Source organism: Ornithodoros turicata, unplaced genomic scaffold (genome assembly GCF_037126465.1).
Source record: "Ornithodoros turicata isolate Travis unplaced genomic scaffold, ASM3712646v1 ctg00001142.1, whole genome shotgun sequence".
Lineage (NCBI taxonomy): Eukaryota > Metazoa > Arthropoda > Arachnida > Ixodida > Argasidae > Ornithodoros > Ornithodoros turicata.
The window spans coordinates 126,532-142,337 of NW_026999477.1; the positions used below are offsets into that span (position 1 = coordinate 126,532).

Genomic DNA, 15,806 nt, shown 5'->3' on the forward strand with positions numbered 1-15,806 from the left:
GTCACGGGCGGTGCTCTCTGAGGTTTTCCCTGGGTTTTCCCAGGACTTTCTAGACGAATTGCCCCCACAGTTCCCTCTGAAGTCGGCCCAGGACGCACATTAACCCACCTGTCCCCAACTCCTTCCTGCTGTCCTCTCTCCATTTGTTCACGTCTGTACGCCGCTCATAGCCACTGTTGCTTCGCGGTGCTCACACGGAATTCAAATAAACACATATAAAAAAGATTATAAAAATTGCGTTAAATCTTCCGGCAACAAAAGACGCTCATAAGGTCATCCCCCTAAACTGTAAAAGATCTTGTAAACTGTTCGTAATGTTTTAAATGCCCCCTCCCATGTCTATAATATTCTTGAGCTTTAATTCCTCCTAAAACAACCGCTAATAGCCATCTTGTTTGTAGACACACCCTTCACTTGGACATTAATATTCACGAACGACCGTTAGAATTGTAATATCTTACACTTGACAAAACTGCACAAATATAAAAATGTGTATTATAAAACGCATTGATTAAGCTAGAACGGAAAACGATTATATATTACGATGTCTTATGCCCTATGTAAGCGACAGTTACACACAATCACTGCACGGAGACTAAAAAATAGATAAGGTTCGAATGGATATTCACGTGATCCCTTCATGGGTTCTCATCGTCTTATCAGTTGTTTTTGCACCTGGAAACCGCCCAAGGTGACCTTTCCTAGCGAGGACATCATTAAACTTACACTTTATATAACGAACTATGAGAAAAAGACCACAGTAATTGTTCAGAAAGACACCACCACACACGAGAAGGGATGGCAAGTGACATTGTTCCCCACTGCGGATGCAACAAATCGTGTTGAGACGATAAGGGGATAATGATGAGCGAACTACGCAGATATTTAGGCATAGAAACATTAATGACGCACATTCGAATTAACCGTAACACACCCGCCAAAAAAGGGAAAAAAAGGCAGACGGCACAAATAGGTGGGAATTCTGAGCGACCATCGGTGAGAGTGGCGCTTTATATTAATCCGAGGAGAATGAAGGGCACGCTTCGGTGATCCTTGGGAAATTTAAGTAGCCAGACGCAGGGCACGTACAAGTTACAAACACTGTGAGAACAGTAAAAAAAATATCGGGACTACACGGTGAAACGCTACAACGCAGCATAAATAATAGTGAAAAATATACGCATTGGGGATCTCACCTTACTCTGGAGTTTCACTGATGTTCACGTGAAGAGATGGAGATCCATCGGTCACCGGGCGGAGTCTGAAGCGACGCATATGGGAAACCTGCTTATGTGGAAGGCAGATAAGGCGTTATCTTTCACCGCGCCTTTGTCGTGCGAGTGTCACTTCCTGGTGTGGGAATGTGGGTTTAGAGTAAGACTGGAGGAATAGAGTTACACCACTACACTGCAAGTCTCTCACTGGTACATCATGCCTTTTAAGTAAATGTAGTTTAGAATGTGGTGAACACACATTCAAATATAGTCTATGCTTTGATTGAGAGAGCAGAGATGAGGTCATCGGGTATGATTGCTTTGGAGCGAGTACCTTAGTAAATGAAAGTTGTATAATGCCGAGGAAATTTAATAGAGGAGAGGATATTGTTGGCACTTTCCCTCAGAGTGAGGGCTAGATTCAACACAATCCCTTTTTAAGACTTTTTTTAATCTCTGCATTAAAGACATTATGTAATCTCTTTGGTACAATCCCTGCTATCTTCCCAGACTTTATGCACCTCTGTTCTATATCCTTTCTGGACTATAGAAGGCAAACAGCTTTGCAGCTCCTCTGGCGTTATAGGGAAGATTGGAGTGAGTCGATGTGCTCGATTTGGCCGATAAAATCTCGAGACGAAGTTCGCATAAGGCACAAGTCCGGAATAGACGGTAATGCGAAGGAGATTATAACTTTTAAAGTTAACGCTTCCCACACGTAGGTTATTCCTCTGTAGAATGCTCCAAAGGAGAACGCCCGAAATGGTGACGCCAGATTTGCCTGGTCTCGGTATAATTTGAGACGGAAATGTTCCTGAAATGAGGATGAAGTGATGGTATTCGAGGTAAATATGCTTGTTGAGTGGGTATTATAATGGAACTGCGTTAAAACCTTCTGGGTATTTGCTTCTCCCTACAATATGTCTTCTGTAGTCCATCATTCGAAACAACTTCGAGAACATGACTGCAGAACAGATGTCTTCCTTCGGATGCATGAAGTCACGGTGGAAGACTTTGTCAAAGAATGTTGTCTGTAAATCCAATAACGCTTTGTTTTCTGATCTGGTATGTTGTCGTACAACTACAGGGTTATTCTAGCAAACGTCACACATTTCGATCGCACTGTAAAAATAGAAGACTAGGTCTGGCCCATCCCAAACTTTGCAGGCTGATAGCCATTTATCTGAAGTTTCATTCAAATTTTTTGTAAGCGCTACGATCAAGTAGAAAGAAAATTAAAAATAAAGCAAAATCTTGCCCCATGCATTTTCAATGGCCTATCCCACACAAACACTGCCATTTTTTCTTGTGTCTGCTTCACATTCCCATCACTTCAAACAGGTAGCGCTGCCTACAACGATGTGACTTGCCAATTCTGATGTTGTGCACCAATCCTCTTGTTCCAGTCTTGTCCCATGCTGATGCCACCTGTGTGTGGTGAAATGAAAATGAAGCGCACACAGCAGAAAATGGCGTCTTTTGAGTGAGATAGGCCATAGAAAATACATGGAGTGAAATTTTGCTCGATTTTTAATCTTTCTTCTACGGGAGTATAACGCTCACAAAAAAATCCAACAAAGCTTCGGACCAATGGCTACCAGTCTGCAAAGCTTGGCGTAGAAGAAACCCCGTCTTCTTATTTTTACGATGCGATCAAAATGTGTAACGTTTGCGAGACTAACGCTGTAGAGTTTGTTTACATGCATCCATTTATATCTGTATGCACGCATGTCATGCGCGTGTAAGGTGTGTTTCCTTTTGTTTCGTAAATTCATTCCTCCCTGCTCTAAAGTCTTGGACGATGCAGATATACTAATAAACTAAACAGACATTCTAGCCAGTCCTACTGTCCTCTCTCTAGTTAAAACCGGTAAAACTGTACAATCCTCCTCTCTAGCTGTCCCCGTCTGTTCCCCGTAATGGTAGCGGTTGTCTTTGGAGTTGTCAGGAAATAATGCAAAAAAAAATGAATAAAATAAAACAACGCGTCAGCAAGGATGGTGCTCATCTATTCTCAGAACCTGTTACAAACGGCATGTTTCATTGTCTCTTGGCTAGATAAGGCCTGGTCTTGTGTCCCGCAGGCACGAAAACAACTGATAAAGCGATAAGAACCCACGGAGCCAACACGTGCAACCCCACTCGAGAGTGAATCTTTGAATCTTGCACAATGCTGCTGTGCACAATGGCACCAAAAGAAGGACGAGGACGGCAACCAGTAAATTAGGGTAGAATGATAATATGGGGCCAATCTTAAGGCTCAAAAAGCAAACTAAAGGTGAGAAAGGATAAATAGGTAACTATAAACTATTTAGGACTACGCATTCATATTAGAGATGGGATGAATCCAGATGGTTCCCAATTCGAATCCAATGAAGCTTCTGCGAATCCACGACTTACGAAACTCGAATCTTTCCAGTCCTTTCTTTTACAAAAAGTCCAAAAAGGCCAGGGAAAAAATATATTACAACGAAATGTTTGGAATTAGCATACGATACGACGATACGATACGATACGATACGATACGATACGATACGTTTGATGAAAAGAAAAGTAAATGATTGTTGAATTTCAGGTGAAAAATATAGCAGTATTGTTCTCCTTAAACTTAATAGCCCGTATTCACCAGTCCCACTTAGCCATGGTTTAGTGACATCTGGTTTAAGTTGATCACGTGCGAACAATCCTCCTCTCCAGTTGTTGCGGCCTGTTCGCCGTACAGGGGAACAGTTGGCTTTGGAGCTGTCAGGGAATAATACAAAGAGTGGGCGGCTTCCAAAGTGTTCAATGCAGTGAGGGTTCTTATCTATTCTCAGAACCTGTTGCAAACGCTATATTTCACGGCCTCTTGGCTAGATAACGTCTCCTCTTGTGCGCCGTAGGCACGAAAACGACTGATAAGGCGATAAGAACGCTCGGAGCGATCTCCTGGAATTCCACTCGAAAGTTGCCTACGTTCAAGCTCTGCACAACGGCAACAAGTCTTATCTTAGTCTATCTTATGTCGTCAAGAAAAATAATAACGAAAGAATGAAGCACAAAGTCTATTATACGAGAGCTTTCGGGCAGAGTCTGCCCTTCTTCAGACAAAAGAAGCATTTAAAACATTGCTTATATAAGGAGTGGGATCGGTGAGAGAAAGAATCAGAGAACAAGAGAGAAGCAACGCAAGGATGAAATCACAAAGAACAAAACAGAAGGCTATACATTCGATAGATATCTGACGCCAAGACCGTTGGAAGCAACGTACACTACTCCTTCAGTTTGAATTTCTGCCGCCCGCGCTTGGCCGTTGAAAAGAAGAAAACTGTTAAATATAAGTTGCTTACAGCTAATGTGAATTCCACGAAAAAATTACTTGTGCATTCAAAAGTTGGACAGTGACATGTTGTAAAAACAATGCATATACACATCAAAATAATGAGGGCAGGGATTGGACATTTTTTAATAAAATTATACAATGCTAGGGTATAGGAGAAGCATAAATCATTATTGCGCATTAATCAATCAGTCACAAAATCAAATTATTAACCAAATGACAAGCATTTACCACAACATTGTTGATTGTTGGAACAGGTGGCGAAATTTCAATGTTCCTTTTCATCAGGCGGTAAAGCGGGCCGGTATGTACATTTATACCACGGGGAACCGGACTGTCAAACTTTGTAATTAAAAACGATTCTCTATTCTTACGCTTATAATCGTCAGTGAAGCCGGATTGTAGAATTTCTTCACACACACACACACATACTGAGTTAAACACTCTTTAATACTTGCGTTTTACGTTCCATTTCAACGTTCAGGACCAAAACCGCGGACACCTTGCCATACCGCGTCCCGCCGATGCAAGCCGCGACTCTCACTTTCTTCCGTTCAATGTCCAACGTTCAACAGCCCTTTAAACCCAAACAACTTCGCTGGCGCTCTAGCGTATCCGATGTCATCTATAGGCGCTTCAACATACAACTGGATCTCTCGCGCGTATGGGAAGCAATAAAAAAAAACCGACTACACTCGGCTATTCTGAAAGATTTAACGCCCCCGTTAAATTGCCACACGTAACTATCCTCAGTTAAATGGTAAATACGCGAATAGGAAAAGGTTATATAAAAATATAGGTAGGTTATATAAAGGCTATATCCCTTTGCACGGGAAATCTTTAACACACGCACGCAACTACAGTTAGAAGTCTCCAAATCTTGCTGGAGGTCGTCTTGTTCTTCTGGGGCGGTGCTCCCTGTCTTCTGCGGATGCTTCTGGGATTAGTTGCTCAGGGGCTGATGCTGGTCCCGCTGATCCTTCATCATCATCATCAGAGTCATCATCGAGCTGATGGGAGGATCTAGTTGTGATGGACCACCCCTTTAACTGTGACACATGGGCAGTCGTTCGGAAATGACTCGACTTGTCTATCGCTGAAACTCTGTATGTGTCAGATGGGAGGATTTCAGTTACAACCAAGGGGCCTCGAAACTTTGGCTGCGTCTTGGTTGGCTGTCCTGTATGGCGCGGAGCAGTCCGCATGAAAACGATCTCGCCAACTTCATACTGATGGGCCGGATAATGCCGCTTGTCATAGGCCATCTTCATTTTCTGTTGTTCGTGAATCAGCCGCTCTCGGACCGCTGTTTGAATCTCCTTGGGATCTTGTCATTCCTTGCAATCGTCTCCAGAAAGACGTTGTAATGCAAGAGCGTAGAAATCAGGCTTATAACCATGCAGTACTTCGAAAGGTGTTCTACCCGTCGTCTTGCTAACGGCGTTGTTTAGGTAGCTCTCGCACTCCTTGATTCGCTCGTCCCAGTCTCTCTGCTCAGGATCCCGCATGGACGAAGCAATCACAGGCAGCACAGTTCGATTAACTCGCTTAACTTGCCCGTTAGCTTGCGGACGTCGCGTAGAAGTAAGGACGTGCCTTATGGCCCTTTCCATGCAAAACTCCTCAAAGGCTTTCGATGTAAAGCACGACCCTCGATCAGTTATTAGGGTCTTCGGTAGTCCCCGCTCTAGGATATATTCCTCCATACATCGTAGTAACATTTGGTTAAGGTATTTCTGACAGGGAAGAGTCTCACAAACTTAGTTAAGTTGTCGATCATGACAAGTAGGTATTGGTTTCGGCGCTTACTCGTCACAAAGGGACCTAGGTGGTCCGCATGCACAGTCTCAAAGGGTCTTGAGCCTGGCGAGATTGGGTTAAGTAGACCTTCCGTTCTTCCTCCTGGTACCTTGTTAGCGATGCACTCAAAACATCTTGAGATGTGCGTTCTTACGTAAGCACGCGCACTCGAGGAAACCAAAACCTTTCCTTGATCTTAGCCACTGTCTTGCCTACCGAAAAGTGTCCCATTAAGTCATGACATCGTACAACAACGGCTTTGCGTAGAGACTTGGGAAGCACGAAGCGGTTGTGTTGTTTGCCATTTATGACGATGACCTTCAACAGCTTGCCATCCACTGTAATGTAGTCTTTCACACGAATTGACTCTTCTTTGGTCCAGTTGCTACGGGGCCTCTCGAGAATTTCCAATAACTCGCGCAGTTCACAATCTCCCCGTTGTAGGGCAAGGATCTGATCTTCCATGCTGTATGTCAAACATACTTCGAAACGGTCCTCGAGAACATTGTCTAGCGTGTCCGAAGGCTCTTCGACCGGCTCGCGACTCAGTGAATCAACGTGCTGCATATCAGTCCCCGGTCGATGTCGGACAGTGAAATCGTACTCTTGTATCAGATCACTCCAACGTGCGATTTGAGGTTACTTAGTCGCAGAGTTAATCTTGCTTCCTTAAAGGCTTGTATAACCTTGGTTAACCTATCGATCAGATCACACCATGAGTTGGCTTTAGGCTTCGCTCTCTTCGCACATTTCTTTCGTCGTCACAGTCCAAGACGGATCTTTATCTTACTTCTGAAGTTGTAGAATTTCTTCACACACACATACTGAGTTAAACACTCTTTAACACTTGCGTTTTACGTTCCATTTCAACGTTCAGGACCAAAACCGCGGACACCTTGCCATACCGCGTCCCGCCGATGCAAGCCGCGACTCTCACTTTCTTCCGTTCAGTGTCCAACGTTCAACAGCCCTTTAAACCCAAACAACTTCGCTGGCGCTCTATAGCGTATCCGATGTCATCTATAGGCGCTTCAACATACAACTGGATCTCTCGCGCGTATGGGAAGCAATAAAAAAAAACGACTACAGGATTCTAAAATTACAATCTTTAAATCTTCATTATAATCGTGACCAGGGAGATTGAAATGCACAGATATGGGAGTCTGTCGTTTATGAACGATGTCACTCTTTGTGTCCATAAAACCTTTCACGCATGGAATTACGAGACTCTCCCATGTACTGTAAAACACATCTTGAGCAAAATATTGTGTAGCAAATGTTATATGAGCAACAGTTTAAAGGTTGTCCAATTTTGAACTCAAAATTGCTGTCGTGACTTTTGATTCTAGTGCAAGGAAATATATGTTTACAAGTTTGGCATCGTTTCCTATTATAAGGGGTGCAACCTGAGGGCTGTTTTTGTAGGTTAGAAGAACAAAGTATGTCGCGGATGTTATGGTGACCTCCGAAACGCTACGGTAGGAGCATGCGGGAATATTTCTTTTAATTTGCTGTCTGCATGTAGAGTGTTAATATGACGATCTAGAATTGTTTTGCATTTTTTTAAAGCATCGTTGTATTGAGTAGCGAAAATTAGGTTTGACCCCCGCTTTTTAATTATTGGTTTGAAAAGAGAATCTCTCTGTTTCTGGGATGACTTCTGTAGAACATCTTTATCTAAAGAGCGGGGTTATCCTCGTTTCAAGAAATCCACAGACATGTTTCGGGATTGCTTGGAAAAACTATTTTCCAATCCCGAAACATGTCTGTGGATTTCTTGAAACGAGGATACCCCCGTTCTTTGGTTAAAGATGCTCTACAGAAGTCATCCCAACTGCTCCTTCGCAGACAGAGCTTTATGCGTCACCTTCCTAGCGCGTGACGGGTGCCCCTTCTCCAAAGAGTCGCTGCTTCAGAATCACCTTCGCAGTCCTTTGCAATGTGCCCGTACCCCCCACATGTGAAACATCGCACACGTCTCCTGGGCACGGCATGTGATGTACGAGTGGAATTCCTCTTGCCAGCGGGGAGGTCATTCCTTGTGTCGTATTTCGCCTCACCACGTTTCATCTCAGGCCTGGCTTTGGTCACAAGAGCTTGTTCCTCTGCGTCCAACTGGGTCTGGTCCTCGTCGCGTCGTATTTTTCTCTTCTCCTCGACTAGAAGTTGTGCCTTCACCTCCTTTGTGGTAAGTGTGGCTTCATCTTGTTCAAGTTTTAAGATGAGGGCTTCGTAACTGTCGGGTAAACCCATTAGCATTACCAGTGCCACTTCCTTGTCCGTGAACCCGTATCCTCCACTGGAAAGCTTCCTGTGCAGGTCCATTAGCCTGCTCAAATACTGTTTCATGGGCTCCTCCCTCTTCATCTTGACGTTCACAAAATCGCAAACCAACTGCAAAGTATGCAACAGTCAGTCCATACTTCGTGTGCATTTCGCGTAGGATCTCCCATGCTTCGTGCGCAAGGACACAATGTCATCTAGGTAGTTGTCCTCTACCACCAAAAATAAGAAAGTGAGTGCCTTATTATTGACTCTCCTCTCGTCGTCAGTCATCTGAGCTCCTGGATATCCCGGGTCGACGGCTTCCCAGCAACCCTTCTGCACAAGCGCAGCTTTGGCTCGGATGGACCAGGCATGGTAATTTTCCGACGTCAGCTTGGCAATCTTGAACTCGTCTCGTAGCGCCATTCCTTCTTTCCGTATTGGTTACCTTCTTATCCAGCAAGCGTCCCAGTCCTAGTGGTCGAGGCGTCCTGGGCCCATAACCTGTTCAACAGTAGTCGCAGGCGCGGCAATACGAGAGGCAAGCAGTCCAGACGTGTGTCAACGTTGCCACAGAAGCCTTTAATGGCGCAGAGAAGAATGAACAGTGCACGCCACGCGAGACGCGACTACTGTTTAACATCAGGCCCCCCCACCGGGCGGCATTGTGTAAGTCGCGTAAGCGCCGGCCAATCTCCCTTACCGCAGGCCGGAGGAGTATTCCACCAAGATATCTTCCACCCACTGATCGATGTAAGTCGGTTCTCCAAGCAAAGCAAGCAAGGCTTCAGCAAGCGTCAGAACGTCCGAGCTCGCAACGGATCACCTGACCGCTTCTTCTTCTTCTTCTGCCACAAAGGAAATGGCCCTTAGCCACACAGGGCGATTGGCGATTGGACCGCTTCATCGTCGGAGCTCTTCATCTTCTTCGCTCCTGACTCAAATATATGGCAATCAAAGTAATACTGCCACGTATCTTCTTTGGGGCGACCACACCCAACAACAACAGGCAACGAGGCGTCGAACGACGTGCTGAGGCCCGCGACACGTCGCGCTACATTGCAAGCGATCCTTCTGGAAGCATTTGCTCCTTCGCTCTCATCAATCAAGGACGGGCCGACGACCTTGGAGACGCTTCCCAAGCAGCACATTGTACTAAAAGTCCAGTGCAATAGGGGTGGACGGTACGTGTCTTATCGATGTTCCTTAATTTCAAGAGTCTGTTCAAGGTCTTCCACCATTAGGTGGTTCAAGGCCCACCCCTATTGTACTCAACTTTCAGTACATTGTGCTGCCTGGGTTCTGTATTTCCTCCTCTCCACCCACGCGCGCTTTCTACATTATTCGCCGCTGTGCATAAAAGCTTGTGAGGTCCCAGTCGGAGCATTATTCTTTTACCTTAGTTCTGTCTAAGAGCTACCGCTCTCGCGTTAGCCAGCTAAGCAGCTAGAATAAAGCGTTCGCCGATTATTCGCCTTCTCGCTCGTCTGTCTTCATCCGTGACAATATATTACTGCGTGTTGGGCTGAAGTAATGAGGTGCTCGCAACGATGTTCCACTATGAGGACCAGCTGCCGTGGCAAAGTAATTAGGGTGGCCGCTTTCAATGCCGAGACTGTGAGGTGAAACGGGTTCCAATCCCCGCACCTCCTCTGCTGTCTGATGTTTGCCCAAGGACGCATACCAACCACTCTGCCTCTCACTTCTTCCTGCTGTCCTCTCTCCATCTGTCCATGTCTGTACGCTGCTCATAGTCACAGTTGCTTCGCGGCGCAAACGAGGAATTTTCTTTAAAAAATTCCTCCGCGCGAAACGGATAGAAAGCAGCGCTGGACAGCTGGCGATATACAAACTACCGCATAGCTCTGTCCTAATCCACGTTGAAACTGCAATACCGCGCACCAAGATATGTGAGGTGTGCAGTTTGAGGGATGCTAACAGACGAGGACAGAAGAAACCACATAGGACTGGCCTAATATACAGACTTAACAATACTGAGTACTCGAATACTCGTGGCACTTCTACCATCTACGGACGACATTTTTCGTTTGCGCTGTGTACTAGCGGATCTTCAAAGACTGATACCTCGCCATGAGGAAGGAGGAACGTATGATATATCGTACGCGCCAAATCGACATTATCAATGATGAAAATTGGCCAATCGTAAATAAAAATCATTCACCCTGGTAAATGACAAAGTTACAAATCTCGCAACTTTCGAATCCTCTCTTCAAAAGCGTTTAAAAAGCCAGGAAAAAAAAAAACTTTTCTACTGAAAACTCGAAGGGAGTTCCCTGCCGGTTCACTGGATTTCTACTAAACGAGGTTTATATTTTTGTAACCCGAAGAAGCGCAGTCTCGTGCACGAAAGTCATGTTTACAGTATGTAAATAAATAAGTGATTCCTACCGTATAAATATCACTCTCTGATTTTCTCACCACCGGCAACTTGAAATCGCCTATTTTTTCTGCCTTCGTATCGTCTATGTTCTACTGAACAGTCATTTGAAAGTATTTTGAAGCATAACTTGATAACTTTGTTTAATAAAAAACAATTTCGGGGCAAGATATACATATATAATTCTTCCTAAGTGTAACTTATCTAATACGTTGTTGATCGACCACGGGAAATACATAAACTTCGCCTTCTGATCCTGGGACCGCGGGTTGGAACCCGCCAACCGAGGCCGCCAGCAACTTGGTGGCAGGGTACACCTTGCTTAAACACCCCGTCTTCTGCTAGGGACGTTAATTAAATTGCAGTTAAATTGCAGTTGCACATGCATTTAAAGCACCTTGTCAAAGGAAATAAGGTATTTAATTCCAATAAAATAACTGCTTGTACTGAATCGTTATATGTGAAGGTGGGCGGCAACAGTGAGTAAACAAATGCATGTGAGTGTAACTTAAGGGGAGCATCGCATCCGTCGCGGTGGATTCCAGAACTGTATTGCCATTCTATTCCTCGTTCATCACAGACAATGACGCCGAAAATGCGACGGGAATTGGTGGAGTTCCTTCTCTACAAGTTAATGTAATGAAATGGCAACAGCAGATGACGGATACTGAGAGCATTCCTGAATACCCTTTCTGTAGACGTCACTTGGGCAAGGCGAATCGGTGAGCGTCCTTTGGCACAGACAAGGCCAATCAAGGAATGACACAGAGAGCTTAGTAGTAGACGGAGAGGTCCTACAGCCAACAGTTCTCTCGGATCCAAGGGAAGCCTATTTTAATTCAATTCTAAGCCAAAATCCAGTTCTAGTCCAACACAACCCAGTTCTAAGCCACCCAATTGGTCACTATTAGCTCCGCCCACTTCACGGTTTGATTGCAGTCTGTCAACAACGCAAAGAGCTTTGGACTCTGCACGCATAGTAAATATTTCGGAGAGACTTCTCAGTTAATACTATGCACTAAACCAATGTGATTTGTTCAAAATTTGTCTTAGTTGTTTTGGAATGTGGAATAACGAGCGAATAGACATGAAAACCATGAGAAGTCGATGGTAGTCAGGACCGGCCGAAAGGGGAGCCAAACTGACTCCTGATGGGCAGAATGATATGCATCACCGTGCTTTTTCACTGCTTGCATGCCCAGTGTTGCCTGAATTATCTCAAACTATGGGCTCTATGGGGAGCTGTCGGAGCCAGGTCTGGCTGTTGACGCGAGCGGACGCTCCATGACTGCAGGGCAAAGGGTGAGTGATTTGCCGTAATGGTTAAACCTTTTCCCCGATGTGTTTGGTCTTGGCGCATTTTTGCCTAGCTGTGAGTTTGTTTTATGCGAACATGACCAGTGTATGCACTGCCCCATGTTTAGAGTTGATTTGCAGTGTCTTCTTGAATTTTTACCCGTACCTAGTACTTTTTCTGTGTTCCAAGCAAACCGGAATGAGCCCAAACACAGTGGTTAGGCCTAAGCGCCCCGACGGCTAGCTTCTCTCTCGTCCTTTTCCCTCCCGATGAGTAATATTTTGTACATGATCTCATACTTCTTCAACAGTGTCTTTCTTGTTGACATGTTTATCTCCCTCTAGTATATTGTTGCTCTGTCTCTCTCTTTCATGCGTATCGACATCGGTGGAGCCATCTGGTGTGATGCCTTGCAACTCTTTTGCCACAGGTCTGTCCCTGCAACCCTCGTGCACCGGGGTGATTTCTTCGAGATGGCGTCGTTGATTTTCAAATAAATTATTCCTCTGTGTCTGCTCTCTATCTTTTTAGTTATTATTTTTCTACAACCCGAGTTTTATAAACAAAATCTACGACAAGTGTTGCATTGAGTAAGATTATGCACTATTTAAAAATAAGCAAGTTTCCAGTAATTGGAAAAGTAACAAGTGCAATACTTGTGGATTTTCTGTGCAAAACTTTGGTTCAATAATAGACCTCTCCTTGTTTATAAACAAATGACGTCATAATGTTCGACACTGGCACCAATTTGATAGAATTGAACTACGTTCAAAGATAGTGGCGAACAAAGTCGCGCACTAAAGCTACGGTCTTGAGGGGATTACGATGGTCTCTGAAAGGGAAGCTACCTTCGGTCCTACTTTTCTTTCCATAAGAGGCAGCAAACATGTGCCCATTCGTGGAACCCACCTCTCCCTTTCCAATCTGTTTCGGTTTCAGTCTGTCTACCAAAGTCATGATGACGTTTATCGGGTAGAGGTTTATTATTACTGATGTTGATTTTACATTGCATGCTAACTGGTGCTCGCAGACAACGCTCTGACACAATTTCCAACAATATTCACGACGCGGCCAACGTACTTCACTGACCTCAAGATGCGCAGTGCTGAGGCATCCGAGAAAACTGAAACGCGAGCACAGGCATAAGCCAGAAGCATGCAATACGAAAGCGTTCAAGGGAGATGTACGAGTGGTAGATGTAGTAGCGGATGCCAGCAAAACACGTGAAGTCAGGCACAATTTCGCGAAGTAGAACAAAGACAATGGGGGAAAGAGGTGAATGAACTATAACTAAGGCTGTGGTTCTTGTGATTCATACAGGGCAGGGGGTTTCTTTCCTTTCACAGTGATGCTCCACTTCTTTCCACACTAATGCCTCCGTGTTCGTGTCGTGTCCTGCTCTTTCACTCAGGTGGATGTCAAGTCGAGGAAAGGCTGGGCTCCAGTAGGCGGGCAACGCGGCTGCCTGAAATGAGACGAAGATCATCCCCCATCACCGCCTCGGGCTCGTCGTTCTCAGCTGGCAGTTTGTCGTTAGCCTCTCAAGCGTCAACATGTAGGGTCGTGGACAAGCTGGCACTACTGGTGCGTATCAGTACTTCTTATTGCGTCTGAAATTTCATAAATGGGACATTCTGAGGACATACCAGTCCAGGCGCATCTCTGGTTCTCGATCTTTGAAAAACTAGATGGCACCACATTAGCAATGCCTTGTCACACTGTTCGAATTTTCAACTCCACAAATAATCCCTATTGTGCACGATTGCACGATGCACAAGCACAATGTACTGAATGTCGAGTGCAATGGGGGTGAACGGTATGTGTCTTATCAGTGTTCTTTAGTTTGACGGGTCTGTTCAAGGCTCTCCACCTACCCGGCCACCCCCTTGCACTTGAGTTTCAGTACGTTGTGCTGTTTGGGCTTGCACCACGCTCCAGTATTTGCCGAGAGATAAAGTATAGTTCAGACGAAACAAGCTGAGCTTGATTCGTGACGCGTTTCTTTTCTCGTATGAGTGTTTTTGTTATTTTTGTTTTGGTGTCATATAATTAGGTTACGCTTATTTTTCTCGAGTCAGCGATGCCTGTACTCGGTTGTGTAATTTTAGTATATCTTCATATTACTCGAATACCTCGAAGCTGTACTAGTGCATACTATGTATTACGCTGGTGCACAAATGTTATCGCTTACTGCGGATGATAGTAACGGACAATACACCCAGAGATGGAGTTAAAAAATTGGGGTCACCAGCTATGAGTTCGAGCGCTAGTCGAATGCCAACTGAAAGTGCCATAAAATGGTCATGGAGAAGTTATTACATACGATCAGAGCTTGCTTCTCAGGATGGTTTCTCGGAGGATGTCAACTTGCTGTACTTGCGGTTCTATAACATGCGACGGCATGTTTTCAGATGAGTGTTTCAAGTGCACACACTAATACATAAAAGGGAAGTTGATCTCGCTCATTTTATAACCTATTCTTCAATTCGATCTTGTTAAAATTTGATATAAACTTTCGCACTCCTGTCACGGGCGAATTAATGGTAGTACACTGTGTTATCAAGTTTGCTGCCAAAGTCGAATTAACTGAAGTTTATTGGGTTATCAAAGCCACTCGTCCTCATCCAGTTCCCCTTTCTTTACAAAGTATGGTATAGTTTTCCGAAGTCAGCTCAAAATTTAGCACATCTTACCACTTTTCCATTAAAGGTTCCATGCAGGGACCGCAACACCGCAACAACAAACTGCAATTCACGGGAGAGCCATGTATGCCTGCATTAATAATCGAACTCTCCCGCCAGCAATTGCCTCCTGCTCTGTGGCAAATGGATTTATATGGCCAACAACATAGGGCACTGCTGCGCTCGCGTGTGACAGAGAGGGATCACTTAGTTGAGGTCATCCCGCGGTCCCATTGCGGGTACACCCGCATTTTACCCGCAGCGGTCGCGAATTCCTACTCGCAATTCGTGACGATATGCGGGTACCCTCGAGTATTCTCGCACCCGTGCCCAGCTCTACATACTCTTTCCTGAACATGGTTTACACTGGTGGTGACATTAAAGCAAACTTGAGCCTTGTCCCAAACGATTTGCGGTATCTTTTAAGTGCGTGTAAGTGCATATTTCATACGTTGCTGCATATTTCCCCCGCTCGTCACATATGACGTATCAATCTGAACCACATTTCGCATTGCAATCCGCCGATTAGACACTTGGCACTGTGACGTCTGCTTGAGATTCCGTCCCTGCTGCGTCCACGCTACTCAGGTTGCGCTGAATACAGACTGTGCCCTCTCTGTCTGCAACAGAGAGTATGACGCGTTCTCTTGGCTCCTATCGTTCGTCCGTCTCTTTTACATCGTTTCCTTACGATGCCAAGACCTAAGCCTTCAATTTCAGGCCTCTACAAGACATGGACGACAGAGAATCCAGATTTGTGCACCGACGGAAGGGCATTACTCCGCAGGATGTGCGAGAAGAAGGTAAGAAAGCCTGGAACATTCAACTATAT

At 45.0% G+C, this 15,806-nt stretch overlaps 1 protein-coding gene across 4 annotated transcripts in view; it reads right to left on the reverse strand.

The window, feature by feature from the left end:
- Positions 1-2,401, reverse strand: part of LOC135376519 (uncharacterized) — a 30,641-nt gene extending 28,240 nt beyond the window's left edge. For 2 of the 4 annotated variants that reach the window (XM_064609032.1, XM_064609031.1), the window contains exon 1: positions 1,197-2,400. The gene's annotated coding sequence lies outside the window, so the exon portion shown is untranslated. Of the gene's footprint in view, positions 1-108; positions 1,149-1,196 lie in introns of those variants that run through there. The other 2 variants (XM_064609034.1, XM_064609033.1) reach the window with 2 other exon arrangements.
- Positions 2,402-15,806: the final 13,405 nt, after the last annotated feature.